General features: G+C 45.6%; 2 long non-coding RNA genes across 9 annotated transcripts; one reads left to right on the forward strand and one right to left on the reverse strand.

Annotated features, from left to right (window-relative positions):
- The first annotated feature begins 2,582 nt into the window (after positions 1–2,582).
- Positions 2,583–14,047, forward strand: LOC125987118 (uncharacterized). Of its 8 annotated transcripts, none has more exons than XR_011085843.1 (6): positions 2,583–3,131; positions 6,504–6,587; positions 7,887–8,002; positions 11,367–11,543; positions 12,933–13,395; positions 13,740–14,047. It is a non-coding gene; the product is annotated as an uncharacterized lncRNA (long non-coding RNA). The 8 variants fall into 8 exon arrangements; XR_011085844.1 differs by having other exon boundaries at positions 7,905–8,002; XR_011085846.1 differs by lacking the exon at positions 2,583–3,131 and adding an exon at positions 4,412–5,273 and having other exon boundaries at positions 11,712–13,395.
- On the reverse strand, positions 3,564–21,990 carry LOC125987117 (uncharacterized). Its single transcript, XR_007487890.2, has 13 exons — positions 21,664–21,990; positions 21,268–21,303; positions 17,621–17,788; positions 16,006–16,221; positions 14,131–14,205; positions 13,735–13,866; positions 12,939–13,072; positions 12,726–12,869; positions 10,530–10,658; positions 9,009–9,091; positions 7,882–8,880; positions 4,365–4,418; positions 3,564–4,300 (listed from the first exon to the last, which is right to left on the reverse strand). It is a non-coding gene; the product is annotated as an uncharacterized lncRNA (long non-coding RNA).
- Positions 21,991–22,714: the final 724 nt, after the last annotated feature.

Raw genomic sequence — 22,714 nt, forward strand, 5'->3', positions numbered from 1 at the left:
TCTAACTCTAACCCTAACTCTAACCCTAACCCTAGCTCTAACCCTAACTCTAACCCTAACCCTAACTCTAACCCTAACCCTAACTCTAACTCTAACTCTAACTCTAACCCTAACCCTAACTCTAACCCTAACCCTAACACTAACTCTAACCCTAACTCTAACCCTAACTCTAACTCTAACCCTAACTCTAGCTCTAACCCTAACCCTAGCCCTAGCTCTAACCCTAACCCTAACCCTAACTCTAGCTCTAACCCTAACCCTAGCCCTAGCTCTAACCCTAACCCTAACCTTAACCTTAACCCTAACCCTAACTCTAACTCTAACTCTAACTCTAACCCTAACCCTAACTCTAACTCTAACCCTAACTCTAACCCTAACCCTAACCCTAACTCTAACTCTAACCCTAACCCTAACCCTAACTCTAACTCTAACCCTAACCCTAACCCTAACCCTAGCTCTAGCTCTAACCCTAACCCTAGCTCTAACCCTAACTCTAACTCTAACCCTAACCCTAACTCTAACCCTAACTCTAACTCTAACCCTAACCCTAACCCTAACCCTAACCCTAACTCTAACTCTAACCCTAACTCTAACCCTAACCCTAGCTCTAACCCTAACTCTAACCCTAACCCTAACTCTAACCCTAACCCTAACTCTAACTCTAACCCTAACCCTAACTCTAACCCTAACACTAACTCTAACCCTAACTCTAACCCTAACTCTAACTCTAACCCTAACTCTAACCCTAACCCTAGCCCTAGCTCTAACCCTAACCCTAACTCTAACCCTAACCCTAGCCCTAGCTCTAACCCTAACCCTAGCTCTAACCTTAACCCTAACCCTAACTCTAACTCTAACCCTAACTCTAACTCTAACTCTAACCCTAACCCTAACCCTAACCCTAACTCTAACTCTAACTCTAACCCTAACCCTAACCCTAACCCTAACTCTAACCCTAACCCTAACCCTAACCCTAACCCTAACCCTAACCCTAACCCTAACCCTAACCCTAACTCTAACTCTAACCCTAACCCTAACCCTAACTCTAACTCTAACCCTAACCCTAACCCTAACCCTAACTCTAACTCTAACTCTAACCCTAACCCTAACCCTAACTCTAACTCTAACTCTAACCCTAACCCTAACTCTAACCCTAACCCTAACCCTAACTCTAACTCTAACCCTAACCCTAACCCTAACTCTAACTCTAACTCTAACTCTAACTCTAACCCTAACTCTAACCCTAACCCTAACCCTAACCCTAACTCTAACTCTAACCCTAACTCTAACTCTAACCCTAACCCTAACCCTAACCCTAACTCTAACCCTAACTCTAACCCTAACCCTAACTCTAACTCTAACCCTAACTCTAACCCTAACCCTAACCCTAACTCTAACCCTAACCCTAGCTCTAACCCTAACCCTAGCTCTAACCCTAACTCTAACCCTAACCCTAGCACTAACTCTAACCCTAGCCCTAACCCTAACTCTAACCCTAACCCTAGCTCTAACCCTAACCCTAGCTCTAGCCCTAACCCTAACCCTAGCTCTAACCCTAACCCTAGCTCTAACCCTAGGGTTGCAAATTTTCTATGACAAAATTCTTAGGTCCCACTGAGATTCGAACCCAGGTTGCTTGGGTGAGAGCTCAGCGCACTAACCACTACACTATGGAACCTTCGCTTACATTGCCTGGAACATGTATGGTTTTATGGACCAGCTCATGAGCCACTGTGGCAAATTTTCTATGACAAAATTCTTACTTCCCACTGAGATTCGAATCCAGGTTGCTGGGGTGAGAGCTCAGCGCACTAACCACTACACTATGGAACCTTCGCTTACATTGCCTGGAACATGTATGGTTTTATGGATCAGCTCATGAGCCACTGTGGCAAATTTTCTATGACAAAATTCTTAGGTCCCACTGAGATTCGAACCCAGGTTGCTTGGGTGAGAGCTCAGCACACTAACCACTTCACTATGGAACCTTCGCTTACATTGCCTGGAACATGTATGGTTTTATGGATCAGCTCATGAGCCACTGTGGCAAATTTTCTATGACAAAATTCTTAGGTCCCACTGAGATTCGAACCCAGGTTGCTAGGGTGAGCACTCAGCGCACTAACCACTACACTATGGAACCTTCGCTTACATTACCTGGAACATGTATGGTTTTATGGATCAGCTCATGGGCCACTGTGGCAAATTTTCTATGACAAAATTCTTAGGTCCCACTGAGATTCGAACCCAGGTTGCTGGGGTGAGAGCTCAGCGCACTAACCACTACACTATGGAACCTTGGCTTACATTACCTGGAACATGTATGGTTTTATGGATCAGCTCATGGGCCACTGTGGCAAACGTTCTATGATAAAATTCCTAGGTCCCACTGAGATTCGAACCCAGGTTGCTGGGGTGAGAGGTCAGCGCACTAACCACTACACTACGGAACCTTCGCTTACATTCCCTGGAATATGTATAGTTTTATGGAGCAGCTCATGAGCCACTGTGGCAAATTTTCTATGATAAAATACTTAAGTCCTACTGAGATTCGAACCCAGGTTGTTGAGGTGAGAGCTCAGCGCACTAACCGCTACACTATGGAAGCCTCGCTTGTGTTACATAGAAAATATATGGTTTTATGGAGTAGCTGACAAGCGAATAGTATAGATCAGTGGTCCCCAATGTTTTTTGCGCCACGTTTTTATTTTTAGTTTTTCCTTGCTCTCTTGGGAGCTTAAGATCAGGGGATGCTTTGAGAACAATTGTCAATTATATATATATGCATGTCGATTTAGGATTTACCAAGGAAAGAAAGAACCGCTCACTGAAACACCACTTCTTTTATCCACATTTTCTCCAAGCAAACGGCTAACTTTAGTGCATGAAGGGATGCGCCATTATGCAAACGGAGATTATGCTTCTCTTTGGGTAATCTTGATTTTATAAATTGAAGTCCCAATGATCGTGGGCAGCAGGGGGGGCCCCATTTCAACCCCTTACACTGAGTGCCAAGCAGGGAAGAAATGGGTACCATTTTGATGATGGTCACTGGTATGACCCGGCTGGGGGTTTGAACCCCCAACCTCCCAATCTCAGGGCGGACACTCTCCTCTTAGGCCACTGAGCTGGTAAACATTATAGTATAGTATAGTATAGTGGTGTAACACTTATAGTAGTTTTTAAATAACATGCATATATACGCCTAAATATTGTTATCCAATATATCTACTGCAATTTCACTACTTTGAAATCCTCACTCTCTTCGCCCCTCCCCTACAACTTGGGGGGCGGGGCCACCTTATGTATTTACACACAAATACTTTCATTTGTTATGCATTCAAAGAGAGGTTCCAATTCTAAAAACCCATTCAGGTATATGCTTTCACCTGGGATCGAACCAAGGTCTTACTGAGCAAGAGCCCGTGTCACTAACCAGTCGGCTATTTCGACCTGGCAGACCTTGGCCGTCTGCACTCTTTTGTACTAGTGATATGCATTCCTGTTCCTTAAGTGAACTGAATCTTTAGAATCAGTTGACTCAAAAGATTTGTTCAAAAGAATCGTTCACTACACTTTCTTATTTATTTATTCATTTATTTATTTTTACCTCGTGTAGTGTACCTCAACACACAGGCCACTTCATTAGGGAAGTTATTAGGACATCAGTTCCTCCCCAGTCACACGTTTAACATTTCACCTACTAAATGAATGAGTCACTTCCAATGTTTTGGACACACCCATCACCTCCTTGGCAGCTCCTGTGCCATTCAAGCGTGACCTCGGAGTTTAACCAATGCAAACAAACAAACGGGTGGCATTGTTGTTGCTATGACAACCTCCCAAACAACCTCACATTAAAGCTTCCATTTTGTTAGCATGAGATTGCGAAAAGGAGTTGTTGATATGATAAGACTTTGACATCTCTGCTTGCATGGAAAGCAAAGTAGAACTAGTAATTATTTAAAAAAAACAATTGATCGTGCTTCCATGCATTGATGATCACAACGCATCAAATATCGTCAAATCTTTCCTTGGTTGCTTGTGGTTACTTTGCAAAGCTGTTAAACACACACAGCTGAACCGTGGCCTCGACGTCTAAACTGCAGCGCCAGCAGCACTCTTGTCAATAACACTCTGCAGTCTGAGCCAAGACTTTGATATGGAGGACCTGAGGCTTTGTTCTTCTGACGGTTGAAGTAGCACGTGTTGCCACATCGCCTCTAGGTCGTAATTGCTAACATATCGTGGAAGAAAAAAAAAGTGCTACAGTGGCTTACTCCACGTTCAAGGCCCAAGGCTGAAAAGATAAAATATCTTCATGTTAGACAGTGTTGGGATCATGGCGTGATGTTTTAGCTTACCTGAGCCACCTGTCTGCTCCACGCACAGAAAGAAGAATGGCGCTCACGTGCTAGCTGGAAACACAATCCGGGATGAGATAAAGGCAGCAATTTGTGTGATGATCATTATTTAAGAGGTGTCAAACGATTTGATTGACAGTGACAGCGAGAATTAATATTCCATTGTTGATTATCTTTGGCGTAATCAGAGCTGTTTCTAATATTTGGACTCAGTTGCCAATCAGAAAGTCGATGTGTATTCTAAAGCAGGTTGTGTTGAGATTGAAAGAGATGTTTTAGTGACAGGTGAGAAGTGTCAGCGGTGTAACTCTAAGCCTGTCGTTGGTAAACGCCCTGAAGCAAACGCATCTCGCTGTGGGAAGCGTCTTGAAACTATGCGCTGATAGACTGACTGGCCTGTCCCCTTTAGGCAAGGACCGGTCGAGATTTGCATCTCACACGAGCGATGGGCGCAAATCCAGACAAATTGATGTGAAGTGGAGCCTTTCAAACGCTTCGTCTGTGTCAACGATCACTTCCTTATTCTGCAAGTTAGCCAATCGCCTTTATTTACACATTGAGAGTTGCTGACTACACTTTTTTTTTCTTTAAATATTGTTAGACTCATTGAGAATAATCTATGCTTGCTTTCTGATAAAGATTGTTGTTATCTCTGCGGTTGACATAAAAGATTAGTCCGGTAGCTTGTTGGCTTAGTTGAGCACTGTGGCTGTTTTCTGATGGTTGCCTAGCAACTGCTTGGTAACAAGAGACAGTATAAAACGACACTGGTTTGTTCTTTATGGCCTAGAAGAGTTGGAATTAAAGACAAAATAGAATTACTTTACATGACTTGGATTATTGGAAAATTTAGTATGGAGTTTAACAAAAAAAAGTGCATTGGCGCCGTTGTGGGCGTGAACACAGAAGGTAACATTTGAGCTGATTTTTACAAAATCGGACTACTTTTGCGTGTAAACCTGGTGCCGACCTCTTCCCTGCTCACCTGCCCCCCCTTCGTCCCGAGTGGTCGTTACCGTTTCAACTCCATAGAGACTCTTCGAATGACAGCACTTGTCTATAACCTCGCCATCACCGCCTATGTGTGTGTGCGGAGGAGATGTGGCGGTGGGGGTATTGTGCACATGTTTGCCCTGTAATGACAGCGGCTGTCTATAACAGCTCGTCCTGGCAGGGATCATTCGCTCCAGCCTCGCTGTCCGGTGTCACCAATGTCCGGGTGGACGATGATGTGATCTTTAGTCCCCTCTGCGATCTATAGACTGGCATTTGGCTCAGGGAGCGTCCCTAGGCTCTGACATGCATGCTAAACTTGGAGCCTTTCTGCCGATATCACCCCCACCCTTCTCTTGGCTCAGCAGCGAGGAAGTTAACGCCAGACGCGGCATTATTGTGACATGCTGCGTTAGATACAAAAGTGGCAGCTAGCCACTGAAGTTCACAATTGACCTCTGATGATGAGACACAACTCTTAAGTCTGCTAGCAAATATTTGAGTGTAGTTTAATTTGAATGCCATATGATGATCACTTTGCACCGATTGAATCCTGAGAGCAGATTCCTCCTAATGTGACTCTTAAGTCCCAGCGTGGCTTGGAGTATTATCATATTAGCATTCTTGACTGCTCCGTGTTTTTGATGGCTAATGAAGGCTTAAATGCTCTTTGGCGTATGTGTTGTGCGTGGTCCGCAGGGAACGCCGCCGCCGCCCGTGTCCTGTCCTGCATTGATGCCATCACGCTCTCATCTGCATGCTTGACAGCTCAGACCTTCTTTCATCCACACACCAACCATCTCCCTTCCTTTATCATCTTCTGTCACTTCCCATTAATTCCCACTTCTGTTTGTCTCTCTTCATTTTCTTCTTACAGTTCTTTTTTCTGCAGTCTCGCCTGCGTTCTGATTTTGGTCGATACTGCGTGTTTTAAGGATTCACTGGTTGTGCTTTCTAGATAAACACCCTGTTAGCAGGATTATCCCTGTTGTCCTAACAATGTAAACCCGGGATTAGGCCTCGCTCTCCTGGGAAGCAAGTACGTGTGTGTTGCGGTCATTCGTCTGCTTTTGAGGTCCCATTAGTTCAACACAAAGGAAATATATTGCAATTTAACATAAAGGCCACATTATTTTTTTTTCATAGGTCTGAGGTGCAAAGGAATGAAGGTGTGAAGGATTCGGGTGAAGCTCTTTGGAGCAAGCCGTGGTGGCGATTGAAAGGGCAAAGGTGAGCCCCCCTCATGATATCTCCTGTACCGCAGGGGCAGTCACGACCGGGTCAGCGGAGGTTCAGGTGTCAGCCGGCGACGGCTGACTGACGAGACCGAGTGGGACCTCTCCCCGAAAACGCCGTCCCGCTCGGACCTTTCATCCTTCCTTCCCTCCCTCCCTCTCGGCCGTCGCTCCTCTCTGACCCGTCCCGCCCTCCCTTCAGACTTCTCTTTACTCTCGGTCGAAGCGGCCAACTTCAACCTTGTCATCCGCTCATCCTTTCCTCCTTCCTCCTCCTCCCCCCTCCTCACCTTCTTCTTCACCCCGAAAACTAAACATTAGCACAGGCTTTCACTCAGCGGGTCGGCCTGACTGGGGCAGCTCTCTGCGGGGTTGCAGCACACACACAAAATGTTTAATTACATCAAAATAGCTCAATTTAGATTTAGAAGAAAAAAAAAAAACATTTTTATCGAAACCCACGAGCACCTATGGATCACCAACGTACATTGATTGTTACTGACTAGAAGACAATCGTCAAGTCACTGTTATTGAATCAGTTAACATCCGCAGATATACGACGGCCATTTTGCTCTATACAAGACACCGCACGGTTTATTTATTGCAGCTTTAACGCCGATAGGACACTTTGGAAATCCACCAGTGCAGCCAGTATATCAAGGTGATGTTGCTATTGATGTCGTTAGATAGCATTATAGCCTAACGGATTGCTACTTGAGGGAATTCAGCTGGCCACTTTATCATCCGCGACTGTTTTCTAATTACCCAACGCGAGAATTAAAATATGGGAGCCCTCTAAGGTTAAGATCCTTGCGTCATAACAATGACAGCACGCGAGTTATTGACTCCTTTTGACCCAGCTCAACGCTCGTAGATTAACCACAGCTGATTGCGGGTCAGTACGGCGGGAACAAAATGCTGCTTTTATTTGTTACCGTGGCGACCACACTGAGTAGTGCAGCACGGTGGTTGTTTCAATGAGATGATTTGATTTTCATTCAATACTAAATAATCAAATAATTAATAAAAAATAATTGAATATTAAAACTATCTATTAATAAATAAATGTTAAAAAAAATAAAAATAATATTAAAAATACTCACAAAGCCGCAAGTGTAGTTTAGTGTCTTGACCTAATTTTTTTTTAATTTTCAAAAATCAGGAAAAAGCACAAGAGCCAAATTGTCTTGATTGAAATTGACAAACGCAATTTTTAATCAGCATATATGTATTTTAGTATTGTGACAATACGTTCAAAATAACATCTTTGTGTCATTTTCTTTTTTTACCTCAGTCTTTTTTGCCACATTAGGCAAGCGTATCCTGCACTTCTCATCACTCCGCAAGTCCCTCGTCATGGCTGCGATAGCACCCGAGGACCCGAAGACAAGCTCCCAAACGCGCCTGCAGGTATGCACGCCGGCTGGCTCACTGGCAGGTGCAGCCTTCTTCCTCCGTTGTAGCTTTTCATTAACTTGTCTCGTGCAATCAAAGTCTGTCAGCGAGAGTGACAAGGAGTGAAAGAACATGGGAGGAAATGGAGTTCTCACTGTGTTGTTGTAGCTACAATCAAAAATGGAACTTCCTTCTCCTGCCTGATAACATTGTTTCTGATTTTTTGTGTGTGTGTTGTCGTTGATGCTCCTGTAGTAAGCATTTCACGGCCCGTTTGTCAACAACAACAACACAGATGAGGAAACTTTGTCTTCTTTGCAAATGCCATCATGTGCACACATGATGTTAAGCCACATGTATGGCGCCGGCGTGTTGACGGGGTGATCTGCCGGTCAATCGGCTGTATTGATTATTGGGACAGCAGAGGTTGGTGGAGCGGCAGCAGTAATTAGGGCTTTTTGGTGTGGATTAGCCGAAAGAAAAGGTCACCTGCTCAACATTGGTGGCAGGACCACTGGCAGTGACAGGGGAAGGAGGGGCTGTGGATCAGTGTGCGTGTTTGTGTGTAACCACTGTTGTGTTTTTGGCTGCACAAAGAGGAAGTATACAACTAAACCCTAACCCTAGCTTTAAACCCTAAATCTAGTATTCCGGGTTAGCGTAGCTATTAACATGTCCCATATAGTAGATGTTTGCACCATGTGGAATCAATTGTTCCCCAATCAAAAGCAACAATGTGGATGATTAAGAACGTGTGCATTTATGGAGTGTCAGCTCCTCTGCGGATGATCAGAGTGAGGCAGCGGCAGCAGCAGCTGTGGAACATTCAGTGCTCTCCAACTGCTAAGCTGCAGCACTCCTAGTGGTAGATATGCAGAAGACACCCTCCACGTCTGCAAAAAGAAACCAGACATGAGGAGACAAGTGCTGATTGAAGGAGCTCATGCAAGTGTTGCGTTGCTTTGTGTGGCCCGTGACGTAAGCGTTTGTGTGCGAGGGAGGGCCCGTGAAGTTAGGTGACCTTTCCACGTCCTTTGTCACGTGCAGAAGAGCGTCACTGGAGGGAAGGACCTCTTGCACATGTGTTTTGGATTTGACCCTTCCCTACATGTGAGACAACATGCATGACTTTAAATGCCAGTGAAAATGGCGTGCCACTTTGAGGAAGTGTTGTGTGACAATAACCGAGTGGGAGCGGAAAACAAAATGAGGGCTAAATAAACCCAGGTGAACCAAGGTCAAAATTGCTGTGGAAATAATATGTACATATATATTTATCATATATACACAGTTATGTTAACACAATGCAATTTAAATTAGCAGCAGCCACGCTCTAGCTTGCGTTATAGAGTTCACCAGAGGGTCAAAAGTGTCACCATATACATCACAGCTGTAGCAGAACGGCACACACCGTTGCCATAGTGATCGGCCATTTTTACCCCTCCCGTCGTGCTAAGCCAAACAGTAGTGTTCGCTCAGATACGACAAAGGACAAAACCCAATTGTGTGCTCTGGCCTAATGCACGCGTTGTGCGTGGAAAGTGTTTATTTGGCCAGGTGCATCTTGCTTTACTAGTCGCCCGAGCTGTTTGCCGGGACTATCTGTGCTCTCAGCTGCTCGCATGCGTCAGGAAGGGGCGCCGTGATAAAACAAGCAAAACCATCAGTGTCACCCAACATAATCAGGCTTTACTAGATGAGCCCTCGGAACGGAGAGCACGAGTCATCCGATTAAAAATGCACACGGCGGGCGTTTCATCACCGGCGAAACAAAGCCCGTCCCCACGTGTTCCTGCATGGCCATGGAAGAAGCCTGTTTCCCTGGCAACCAAACTGGCTCTCTTTTGTCACAGGAATGAGAGGAGGAGGACAGACACTCCACACTGACCTCCACCTGACCTCTATGCAGACATATTGCTTTCTGCTTTACCGGAGGCTGCATGGCTACCTGAGTTGAAAAATTCCCTTCCCGACTATTAGATTTTGATTTGATGTGGACAAGCCGTAATGGACGCCAACAATGTTTTTGTCACAAAACATACAGACACAATAGAGCAGGTCCAATAGATGGACATCTATTATGCTCCTCTACTGCCCCTAGTGGTGGTTTGTGTAGACAGGTATGCTGACCTGTATGAGCATGAAAATTGTGCATTGTACTATTATATGGACCTCAATTTTAATATTAAGTGGATATCAAAGATAATGTAAAAACTTTCAGACACCACTCCAGTTGTAATGTTAATCTAGTGTTTCCCCTAATGGCTTTTAATGACATATGGAGTGCACATTGCCAGCAGCTATTTCAACGTGAAACCGCTGTTGCCTCCCAAAGGACTTAGCAAGCACTACACATGAACTTCTCGTCATTGTGGGTGTCCTAGCAGACTCTAAACAGGTGCAAGTCCAAAAAAATGGTCCTATAATTAATATTTGGAGCCTGTGCCGCTTTTCTCTTAAAAAAAAAAATCTACTTAAGTATCTCTCACTCTCCCTTTGGATTCATTTTGTCCCCATCAGTGTTATCTGTTCCCTTTCTCACCTCCTTCACTCACTTGTCATCTGGCCATCATCTTCATTGGGATTCGCCGATGATATCGGGTTGCCGCTGGCTCCGTGGCGCTGGAAAGTGCCGCTAATGGGCTTTCTAATACTTTATTGTGAACACTTCCTGTCAAGAGAGGGAGATAGCATCAGCGAGATGGTTAGCGAATAAAACCTATTCAGAAGAAGAGGAAATTCTGTCGATAATTTGATGAGGACGGCAGGAAAAAGGGATTCGTTTTATCTTTGAGCCCAGCTGACTGTTTTGGATCAAACGGTTGTGATTCTTTTTTGACACCGGAGGGACAATGCTGCCTCTGCTGGCAGAAAGCGGAAGTGCACAATTCTCCCTGGCAGATGAATGATGTCAGGCAGACATATTTATATTCATTTAGGATGGAGGAGGAGGCGAAGCCATCTGTAACGGATGTGATGGGAATATGTGTGTGTTTGTGTGTGTACCCCCACATGCGTGTTTGGGCATGTGTTCCAAGGTATCCGTCGTTTGTGATGAATTAATCGCGCTTTTGTGCGAGTTGATGCCGTGTTTGTGCATTTGCCGGGTGTGTGTACGTGCATGTGCGCGCGTGTGTGCGAGCGAGCGAGGTCATTCTTCGGTCACTTGTTCAGGCTGTGTGATGAATGAAGAGGAGAGGTGTCTGAAAAGCCGCAGAGATTCGGGAGAAACATTGTTCCGCGCCGTTAAAAAATGATCGGCCTGAGGGAAGTCAAGACTAGCTAAGGTTTAAAACCAAAAAATATTCAAATTAGTCGTGGTTGTTATGACTGTTTTTTTGGTTATCAGAGATCTAAAAATGTATTTCTTTGCTTATAGAAGTGGAGTGGAAGCAGTTGTGTTTAGCTTGGCGGCCAAAACCTAGCAGGGGTCAAAGACATGCGAGTCAACCAGGAAGTATCAGGCTGCGTCGACAGGAAGTGAACGGACCAAACAGGAAGGAGCAGGCTACTGAGAGGCGGCGACATTCACAGCGGGGATTGAAACATTGACAATGTGAGTACAGTCGCACAAATTGGACAGAATGCATAAAAAAATAATAATAAATGATTAAAATACACAAATAAGACGTGTATGGTGCAGAAATATGCGGTGAAAGCTTGATGGCAGTCTAAAGGACGTGATTGCACATGTGAGGAAATGTGTTTGGCACATTGCGGTCAGGCACAAGTGCATCGTGGGATCAATGTCCACACCTCGTCCTAAATTATTCATCCTGTCAGCTGGCCTGCTCGCCATCTTCCCTGGAAAGCGCTGACCAAGAGCTTCATCCTCACCAGCCCAGCCATCCCCACGGACTCCCCCCCCCACCCTGTTCATCCTTCCTCCTCCTCCTCCTCAGCCATCACTTCCTGCTATCTCTCCCTCGTTATCGCCGCCGTGATTGGCTAATTTGCGACCTCACCCCTCGCGTGTCTCCCGGACTCGTCCCGTCTTTTCATCCGTCTTCCGCTCGCATTATTCACTGTCTCCCTCATTAGACTTTGACTCCCGCAGATTCACTTTTTAATTCTTCCTCTCCATCTCAACTCGTCTAATCACTGGCCCACCACGATGCTGCTGACTAAGATTCGAACCCATCGGCTTTGTGCGATATTTGTTTGCGGCTGCGAGGCCTTGGAAGACAGCCAGAGTGATCTCCCAGAGGCTAACCGTGTGTCTATTCATCCTCATACTTATGTGTATGCATGCGTGCACATGATCAACTCTGAGAGCTCCTGTGTGTGTGTGTGTGTGTGTGTTTGATTGGGTAATTGTGACATGCCTCATACATCATGGCTAGAGCCAGTTTGATTACAAGCACAGGGGCCCGGTGATTAATTGTTGGATTCAGCTTCCTCGCCCGAGTTGTGACACTCGGTCACAGAGCATCTGTACTGACACCCCCAGCACAACCTCACACACACACAACCCCTCCCCCCCAAATCCACCTCAACACCTTCTCTCCTCACTCTGCCTTTCCCTTTGTTTCCTCACCCTTACCTTACCCCAAGCATCCCTCCACCAAAAAGTTACCTTCACCTTTGCAGCCCCCATCCCTCATCCTCTCCTAACCTTTCCTTTACAAGCCGTCAGGGCAAACCACACGGCTTCTTATTAAATCTATTCTCCCAGTTTTGACCTTCTGACCTTTACTTCCCGGCAAGGTAAAACAAGTCCAATTGTTGTACAACTCACCGCCTAATTGTCCAACCCGTCCATCCATTTTCGGCGCCGCTCACTTGAGACTCGCAGTAGGAAGTGAAGTTGGACTCCTTAAGAAATGTTCTCGAGGCAATCAAAGCTCAATGCTGAAGTAAAATGTGAAACGCCAATGACCTGCTAACAACAATTAGCATACGTGTTAATAAAAAAATAAAAATGGCAGAACATATTTTCATGCAGGTGTACCTCGAGGTCATCCTAACCTCTGATTGGTCGCTCCAGATCTTGAAGAAGCTCCAGCTGACTCCAGGCCAGGGCGGTGGAGCAAGCGGAGAAGTGCAGGTGTCACATTGTCAGGGTTGTCACCAACCCAATTACACCTGGATCGCACATAAACAACACAATGGCACACACAATATGAGTGAAAGAGCAGCAAAAGAAAAATACACAAACACAGCGATGATAACTTCTCACAGCCAGTCCTCTTTTTCTTCTCCGAGCGTGTGTGTGCTCTAATAGCGTTTAATGCGCAGACTAATGGTTTCTGTAGGGAATCCTTGTGTGCAGTCTGAGTAGAAGCTTGGGCTGAGTGCTGGCAGGCAATCCCTCATCCTGATACCACATGGAGCTGAGAGCCAGGGGAGCATCCAACCTCTCCGTTTCTGACTGACTCTCATCCCCCACGTGTCTTTATCACACCGCAGTAAGTCTGCTTATCTTACTTATGCACGTCAAGTCTGTCCCGGTGTCTCGGCCGTTAAACCGGAAAAGAGAAAAGTCTGTCAATGAAAGCATGTCGTTTCGTTTCCAATACAAGAGCTGGCCGTACCAAACCTATCCTCCGCAAATCGGTCCCAAGCACACGAAAAGCACTTACCGGTTCTTACCGGTATCATCTCACTAACATTTCTCTGTCGCCTCACATTTCCGCCACTCACATCTGAGAAGCGGCTCTTCGGGCTTGAGTGGCGACGGACCATGCTAACCAGCATGACGCCATCGGAAGCTAATAAATCATCTGTGGACTTTTTTTTTTTCTCACCTCAGATTTATTTGGACTGTAATGAAGACGCGATGGGCTCCGGGCCGTACCCGGCGGCGACGGGGTGACACTGATGAATGGCTGAAGGTGCGCTCACTGCTGTCAGCCAGGAGAGGGACGACTGTCAGCTTGCTGCAATGTATGTAGAAATGTAATTATTCTGATTGCATTAAGGCCAAAATGACTGTTCACCCTTATGTTTGTAATCATATAATTCTATTACACTAGTGGGAGGTCAAGGGTTACTGTTTGTTCACAGTTTGCTACTTTGGCAAGAGGAAAAGTGTTTGAAAATAAAAAATATTACTTTTAATGCAAATGTTCTTTCTTTGAGTACATTTGAGTCTGATTTCTTTAAAAATGTGAGGGTGGAATGTTTCCATTAAACGTACTGACCAGTAGGGGGCGCCTGAAGATGTCTTGTTCTGAAAGCCAGGTTAGAAGATTGGATTGGTGGACGTGATGTCAAACCTGTAGGTGAATAGAAACCAGGTGAGCTTGGCAAGATGGCGACCAACCTTTCCATCTTCATCACTCCCTCTCACACACTTTGTTACATTCCTTCAGTTTTCTTGCTTGCCCTTTCTTTTCTACTTTCTAGTTAACGTGTCTCAGCAGTTTCACCACGGGATCTCCCCCGCGGCTACACATTCATGTCTTTGTATGGGTGACAAAAGCACAAGCATACATTTGTGCATCACAGCTACTTTGTTAATTAGCGCTCCAAGCGAGCCTTTCTCCTAACAAAATCGGGGGTAATTAAAAAAAAAAAAGCTTCTAGATTCGGGTGTGTCTGTGAGTTGCTTCTAATTAAACCCCAGTGAGATGCTTTGGCCAATTAGCTAAAGGCTCCACGTTGGGCACCAAAGCATTCTAACCTCAGCGGAACACGGGAAGTTAGCGTTCCTCTCATTTCCTCAAGCATTAATCATCAGAGTTACAACTGTTTTTCCTCGTATCACCTCCAAGCCAATTTCATTCCCGCACGGCTTTGCCCACTAAATAAGATCTTCTCATCCATCATGAAATAATGTGATGGAGTAAAGAACAAGATGTGCATCTTTGTCTCCACGTGTGATGCGTGGTTAGATGCCTCCAAGATGAGAGGAAGAGGAGGGAGTGATGGGAGAGGGAAAAAAAAAATGCTATCTCGCACTGACTGTTCCCATCTTTGACAGACGCGTCAGCGTAGACGACAGAATCGAGCACGCGCGGTAATTTGACTAGTTCCCCTTTTCTCCTCGCCATTTGACAGCCGAGCGACAGAGCGTTGAATATTCAGCGCGTCTTGTCCTCGGGTCTACACACGTCCGATTATAGAAGCACTGTGAAAGTCTCCATTTTGCATCCTCGACCTCAGAAGGATTGTGACAGCTGAGACGTGACACGAGGCAAAATTAAACGCTTGTCATCTGACAACGCTTTGTCATCATTGCTAGCAAAACGACGTTTTTGGCCCAAATTGAGCTCGGCCCGTCTCGGAATCTCAAATCAAACCCGAAAATAGCTTGCAAAGTCACAACTGTAAGCACGTTTTTTTTTTTCAGCATCCACGTCTTATCCCTCACCGCTTCCCCTGAAGATGAACGAGGGACGTTTTCGTCCCATCCCGCTCATCCTTCCTCCCGGGCCGCTTTTCTCACCGTTGCATTTGGAAAAAACCTGACCCAGTATTACAGTGACATTATGGGGCCATTTACCACCCTGCTAAAATAAACCTGTGAAGGAGGAGCACGACAGAACCAGGTTACGGCACGCCGTGGCGCAAATTAATCAAACAAATAAACGGGGGACTGCGCAGGAGTGTGGATTCCACTCGTCTGCTGTCCCGAGTGTTTGTCTGCACTCGGTGACATCACGCATCGACGCGTTGCTTGGCAGACAGCTTCGAATCCGTTCCAGATATCTGCTTTGAATCATTTCTTGTGGAGGGGGAAAAAAAAACTTTCAAACTTTCTCTCTCAAAGTTCTTTTAGCCGTTAGCTTGGACGCAGAATTAGCTATGAACCGCTAATTGGACATGCAGGTAACATTTTCGATTCAGCCGGACGATGACAGCGAGACGAGCGACTCATTGATTGGTAATGAAGCGGCAAGACGAATGGACGCAGATGAAATTTCTCGCGTCTTTAAATTAAAGGTTGCGCCGAGGTGTGTCTGTCTGAGCAAGTCGGAGAATATCAAACCACAAGAGTAGGCTCTTGTTTTCCAACTTGTCTCACACACGTCGTTAATAATATAAAAAGATTTACAATCGTCATGGGGACTTACAGTAAGTCTATGATCCTCTTCCCATACATGACTTGCACGGAGGGTGAGAAAATGGATTTTGCCTTTTCCATCTGTTGCATGGAACCTTTTCCTGGACGCGCTGTCAGCACCTTGAGCCTTTCCAGGGAAAACAAGCAGCACTTTAGAATCTTCACCCTCACACGCTGGCACGGTCAGGATTTGTCAGAACTGCCAGTCCAACTTATGCTTGACAATCTTAAACACATGGAAAATTTCACGTTAGAAATGGGCTGATAAAATGGCTTCTGGTTTATATCAATGGCAACAAATCTGGTATCAAAATGACGGCTGTGAATTTTTTTTTGGTGCTATAGTCTCAGAATAATTTAAATAAGGCTGTGTGTGCGCGCTGAAATTTGTGCTTGCGCGAGCACGTCTTTGATATGCTTGCCTGTGCAGGTCTCGGTTGCGTAGTATCGGAGATCATTGCGCATCCATCAGCATGCCGTTAAGCAGGGGCCAGCGAGGATATGAAATGCCTCTCACTTTCAGGCCGCTGATCAATGCTTATAAACATTTCATGTCATAATAAGCCATCAAGCGGCACAATAACACGTCGCTAACGCGTTCTCGGGCTCGGATGGCGACGCTCGCGGACACGCCAGTCCTCAGTAGGACATTTGCGGCGCGTTTGATGTGTTTTAGCAACATGGCGATGGATGAAGGGCAGAGAACACACACAGTTTGTCTCACACAATTACACAGAAACACACTTTTGAGCATGAATGTGCAATGTGTGTGTGTGTCAGTGTCATCTGGGGACGGCTTTAGAAAGTAAGCCAATTTATACAAGGTATCCCAGCTTGAATTAGCAGCTAATGACTCTATTAGCTTTCATTTTTGCACCGAGGAGATTTGCCTGCATAAATTAGCGCACGATCATCGGCAAAGTGTCACGGCCAAAGGACAGTTTCTAAATACAACAGCCGGGCCCTGTCAGCCGGGCCGGCCGCTGATATAGACGTCTCTGCAGACTTTGTCGTTGAGCGCAACAGACTTGTGCCAGTCACCGAGTGACAGGGGAGCGCGGGGGCCCCGGGGGGAGCTCCCTCGCCGCCGTCCCTGAAAAGGTCAACTTGACGCGGGCGCGGCACATCGACCTGCCCCCCTGTCGGCCCCGCTGATAAAAATCAGATAAACTTAAGACCACGTATCGATCGGCACCGCGAAGCCTTAGGCAAATGTTGTCCGAGAACCTCCTCCTCCTCTCCTGTGCATATGATTACACGCAAGCAAATTCCAATCATGCGGCGTGGAAGGCGGCGAGGGGATTAGACAGCGAGACGGGCGAGGGAGCAGGCTTTCTTCTTTTCGCAGGGAAAGGGGAGTTATTAAGTGGTAGCATGGAGGACAGTAAGATTAATCGCAGAAATTCTGGCAGAGACGGGAAAATTTTTATTAAGTGTGAGGGGAACACTTATTGAAGTTAAATGCTTATACGAATGTGGGCGGCTGCTTCAAGTATATTTTTTTTTACTCCTCAAAAAAATTTGAATTGTCAATGTTGAAATGTCTGGTTAGTCACTATGCTATAAATTCTGACCCTTTTTTTGAAACTAATCTACGAAAAACCAAGCCAACTTTGAAAACGTACTTTGATTTGGGTTCAAGCGGTTCTATGCATGGACAACTTCCATCCATGCATCCATCCATTGTCCTCATTAGGGTCACGGGTGAGCTGGAGCCCAGCTGACTTGCAGAGAGGCACATTAAACCTTGGACGAGTCGCCAGCCAATTGCGGGACAGCACGGACGACTTATTCTGGAATAAAAAACAAAAGAAGAGAAAGCGCTGTTCGGAGACAGTTCCAAAAACATGGACGAGGGCAGAGAGCCAGATGAGTGAGAGCAGCTGGCTGGGGGAATGCAGACAAATATGTTAGCATCAAGCTAACTTTTGGAAGACAAAATGCTATCGCAAACACTTTCGCCCCAGTTGTCAGGCCACACATCCTCCTCAAGTCCATCCCATCGTCACTCTCGCCATGCTGGCTGCCTGTCTGCTGCCCTCTGCACCCACACCATCTTTCCACACATTCCACTCCAACCCACGCCCCCTCCCACAATCCCTCGCTAGGCAACCATCTCCACTCACACCCCCCCTCACACAAACACTTGCAGACTCTCCTTGTCTGTGTGTTTCTCTCAGGAGGAGGAGCATTATAGCTCAGGGCAAGGAGGTGCAGATAAGGGGACAGGAATGTGACACGAGCTGGGACCGATGACCGCTGATAACATGAGGTGTGGGTGTGTGAATGTGTGACTACACTTGTGTATGTGCACATTAGGCCCATCTTCAGTGTGTGTGTGTATGTAGGAATGATGAGGGGGGTCAGTTATCAGCACTGTCTATGTCAGCACCTCCATCTGGTGTCAGCCATGGTGTGTATGTGCAAGTGTGTGTGTGTGTGTTCATGTCTGGAGAGCAGGAAGTGCAGTCTGGCTTGTGAACTGATGACACGAGCACAGTCTTTTGTGCCTTGTGCTCTTTGTCTGTATTATTATTATTATTATTATTATTATTATAGTATATAAATTTAGCATGGTCAATCAAAGGGGTGGGTAGGACGTCACCATGACAACATAAGAGTTGCTATGCTGAAGCCTTCCATGCACACCTTCAGTCCTCTGCTGCCAACTACTGGAGAAATGTTGGTACAACATAACTTGATGTAAAAATTGGACTCTTAGAATATACGGATTATTTGTAACCACAGCTATACTGATTTTCAAGAAAGGCATTTGTCTGAAACATCAGGGCAGTTGTCTCTGAACCAACTGTGCGCCCCCAAAACATCTCAGCAGAACATTCCAAAAGTCGATTTTATCATCCAAAATATATGGAAATGATGTAGACGCCTGATTCATATGGCCAAACCCGGAAATAAGTCATTCCAAATAGGTCATAATAATTATAGAGAGTGCTGCTTGTCGGCCATTATCATTCAAGTGCAATCTTTGCACTGCAAGGACAAAGCGGAGCCTTGGATACAAACGTGTGTGTGTGTGTGTGCATGTGTGTAGGTTTAAGTGTGACAACACAATGTAGTTTAAGTTTAAGGTCAAACTAAATGGATTTTAGTAGAGTCGAGTAACTCTCCAGAAAATGAATATGTCATTTGTATTGTGCTTGAAAACTAAAACATCACTACTGCTGACAACACATTTATTTTGACCCCGATATACAAAATATCATTTTTGTTGGTGAATATTAATGCACATGAATTGTTTTTTGTTTGACTAGCATTAAAATCAATATAAGCGTATTTTATTTGACCTTTCGGTATACAAGAACATGTTTGTGTCCACTTCATCAGAAGATGCAAGGGACAGTAAAGTATGTAAATATGACTAATAAAAGCAGTTATTCGCAAAATTTAATATCCGTGATTCAGTATCTAGATCTCCCAATAAAACACAATAGTAAATGGCTAGTGGCTTTAACCTGGCCATAAAGTTAAGTGTTCCTAATAGTTATAAATGAGTGGCTGGCTACCCTGTCCCGTTTGTTTATTGGCTGACGTCCCTCGGCCCTCTCCATGCGCCCACTCGTACAAAAAGTGGCTGCAAAATGAGATTAGACTCTGACATGGGCCCCACATCATCCGCCGGCGCGGCCGCGCCGTGAACTTTAACCCGGGCAAGGCGGCTCGCTCGTGCTGGAAACTGAGACGGGCGCGCTCCCGAATGCTACTGGCGCGCGCATCCGTTCATGGAAGAATTTGTCATTCAAGTGTGCCATCTACAGGAGGGAAAACGCAACGACATTTCCATGTGCATGGCACTGATTCAAGAGCCAGCAGCAATTCTCAGACTGACCGGGAGGTGGCGACAAAGTAGTGCCTGAAGACGATGTAGTGTTTTGAAATGACAGTCAGACTGTCGTCATTAAAGGCTTGTGATTATGATTGTGATTATGTGACAAAAGCACTTTATGACATTATGACAGGTCACTAGGTGGCGCTACTTGCAAAAGCCCCCCACCCACAAGCAGAGCGTTGTTTGAATTGTAATATTAATTTGTAATATTTCAAATTATTCTAACTCGAAATGCAACCTTTGCCTATTAGAGAGTCCACATTGACGTATTAGAATGAAAAAGAAACAAGGTCTTCACCGCTTTCATTTAGTAGCTGCGGTATTCACCTTTACCGCTAGATGGCAGTAAAACCTTAAGAGTTGACTGACGCTCTGCATTTTGTGACCTTTTGTCTGTTTTGACACGATTGGTGAGGACGACCAGATTAACGGTGTTCAGACTCACTAAAAGCAAAGAGGATACAATAAAAAGTATTAATTGTTTCCTTGTGTCTAATTTGCAAGACATCCACAATAGAATCAACACGTGTGTCTCTTTTGCTCTACAAATGGATTCCAATACAAACTCCATCTGCATCATCTGGACATAAAAATTATCCCTGCTATTCATCTAGGCTGTCGTACTATTAAAGGGAATTAAATGCAACGTGTAGGCTGCTCGGGGCCGACTATAATTAATAACGGTTTACCGCGTTGTCGGGGCCACGTTGGCTAATGGTGTTGTTTATTGTGTTCCAGGGGCCCGCCGCTTCCGGTATATCAATCCCGGTGTCAACGGTTGGGCCCTGGTGTCGTCGAGGAGTGATGGTCGCGCGTGATTATAACAGAATAAAAGCACGTAATGAAGTGCTTTCCGCCCTGTTTATTCTCAATCAGCCACCTCCGTGCAACCTTGATGGGCCTCTGCGTCACCTCATCATCATTCTCTGACTTATTTTTTTTTCTTCATCATAAGGTTCATAGAAAGTTGAATTGTTCAAAATGCTAATGGCTCGACAATGGGGGGCATCTTTTAAACGGTGCATCAATATGTAAATAATTGTGTAGGTTTTCATACTTGACACAGCCGTGCTGCTGTATAGATAGATAGGCTCGGCGCAGTAGAGGGTGGGTGGGGGGGACTAATGGAACAGGTTGGTGGTGATTAATTGAAGAAATAGAGAGTTGATTGTAGTAATTAAACAAAACAAGGTAAAGCAAACGACTGAGCTGCCATCTGGGCCCGCAGGCGGAAAGCACATTCATTTACCCACTGCCAAGCACGCCATTTATTTATCCATATGAAGATACCAGGGAAGCGGCTGGGGTCCACCACATGTGGGAGTTTAGATGGCGGATTTTTTTTAGAAATAAAGTGAGTAAATGCACAAATGGTGGAGCAACACATGTAGTCTTGAATGTAACTTAAAGTGCGGGACTCACATTTTTGGATCCTCTGCGAAGAACTGCCATTTTTTCCTGGAGAAGACATTTAAATATTAGAAAAAGAATTTCAACCATATTGTAAATGATACTGGCTGTAAAACCATTACGTTAAATGTGTATGTTTGTCTCAAATGTATATTTGCATACGCGTTCACGACATGGCATCATCTCGGCGGCGGAGTGATGCGATGATGGAGATTAAATGCGCAGAGAGGCGGAACGGAAACACAGATGGAACTAAATAATTAACACGGGCGCATTTCCACAAGCTACGTATCGCCGATGCATCCGTGCACTGGCCGCGTGTTATTTTTGAAGTCACTCAAGCATTGGGTAAATCTGGTCTCTTCATTTTTCCCGAGGAGTGTGAAGGCTGCGTATGAAATTGCTTACATTATATGCTGCAATGTTTTTCCAATGGGCTGGAACATATTAAGCTGAAAATGAATAGCAGGTCTCCTCGACACCATGTTGCGCCATGGCTTAGCCTTCACTTCCCCTTCTCCCTGTGCTCCATCATAGCGACAGCTGTCACTTTTAGAACGGCTGTCGCCTGGCGTGCACACGCGTGTGTGTGTATTTCTGTGTGTGTGTGCCGGTACATGTGCAATGGCCTTCTTCTGCAGGTCATGTGTGCAGACAAAAGGCTCACATCTGCCCGACTCTGGCTTGAAGGGAAAGCGTGCACATCTGTTGGGTGTACAAAACGGGAAACCGTTCAAATGGTGTGCATAAACACCCTTATCGTAAATATGGCGAATTGGTTTTATGTAGCCCAGCAAGGTATACATGGCGTATGCATTAAAGCGTCTTGTTTTGGATACATATGTAGATGTGCGGGTGGTCGCATATGCATATTTATGCATTTGTGTGTGTCAGACCTGGGGAGGGAGGGGGGGGGGGGCCTCATTGGTATGCTGAGTGTATCCAGTTCCCCTGTGGTGCTGGGTGGGATAGGAAGCATCTGTCACCTCTGCAGAGATCCAGCATGCAGCCGGCTTAACCCTTAAAGTGCTGAATCACCTGTGGGCGAGCAAGAGGGAGGGAGAGAGTGATGAGAGAGAGAGAGATGGAGAGAGAGAGAGAGAGATTTGGATTGGTAGACTCCACCAGGTAGGTGGAGCTTGTGACAAGTGAGCAGGACTGATGGATTAAAGGGAGGAGCCAGCGCATACATGCATGACCTATCCTGGCAAGGGGGCGGGGCCTTGTTGCCGTAGAAACCTAATGCCTTGCTGAGGAGCTATTGGTGGGTCCGGGAAATTGCTGACATAAAGCTCTGCCTCAGTTTCCTCTCTCTCTCTTTTGACTCACCCTTTGGCAAGCACACACACGCGCAGTTATGCTTTGTCCGGCAGGAGTGTGTTTAACATGAGCTCTCCATCCATCCATCCAATTTCTACAAGTCATCCGAAAATCTTTACCGCTACTATTATCGTATACG

Source organism: Syngnathus scovelli, chromosome 19 (genome assembly GCF_024217435.2).
Source record: "Syngnathus scovelli strain Florida chromosome 19, RoL_Ssco_1.2, whole genome shotgun sequence".
NCBI lineage: Eukaryota > Metazoa > Chordata > Actinopteri > Syngnathiformes > Syngnathidae > Syngnathus > Syngnathus scovelli.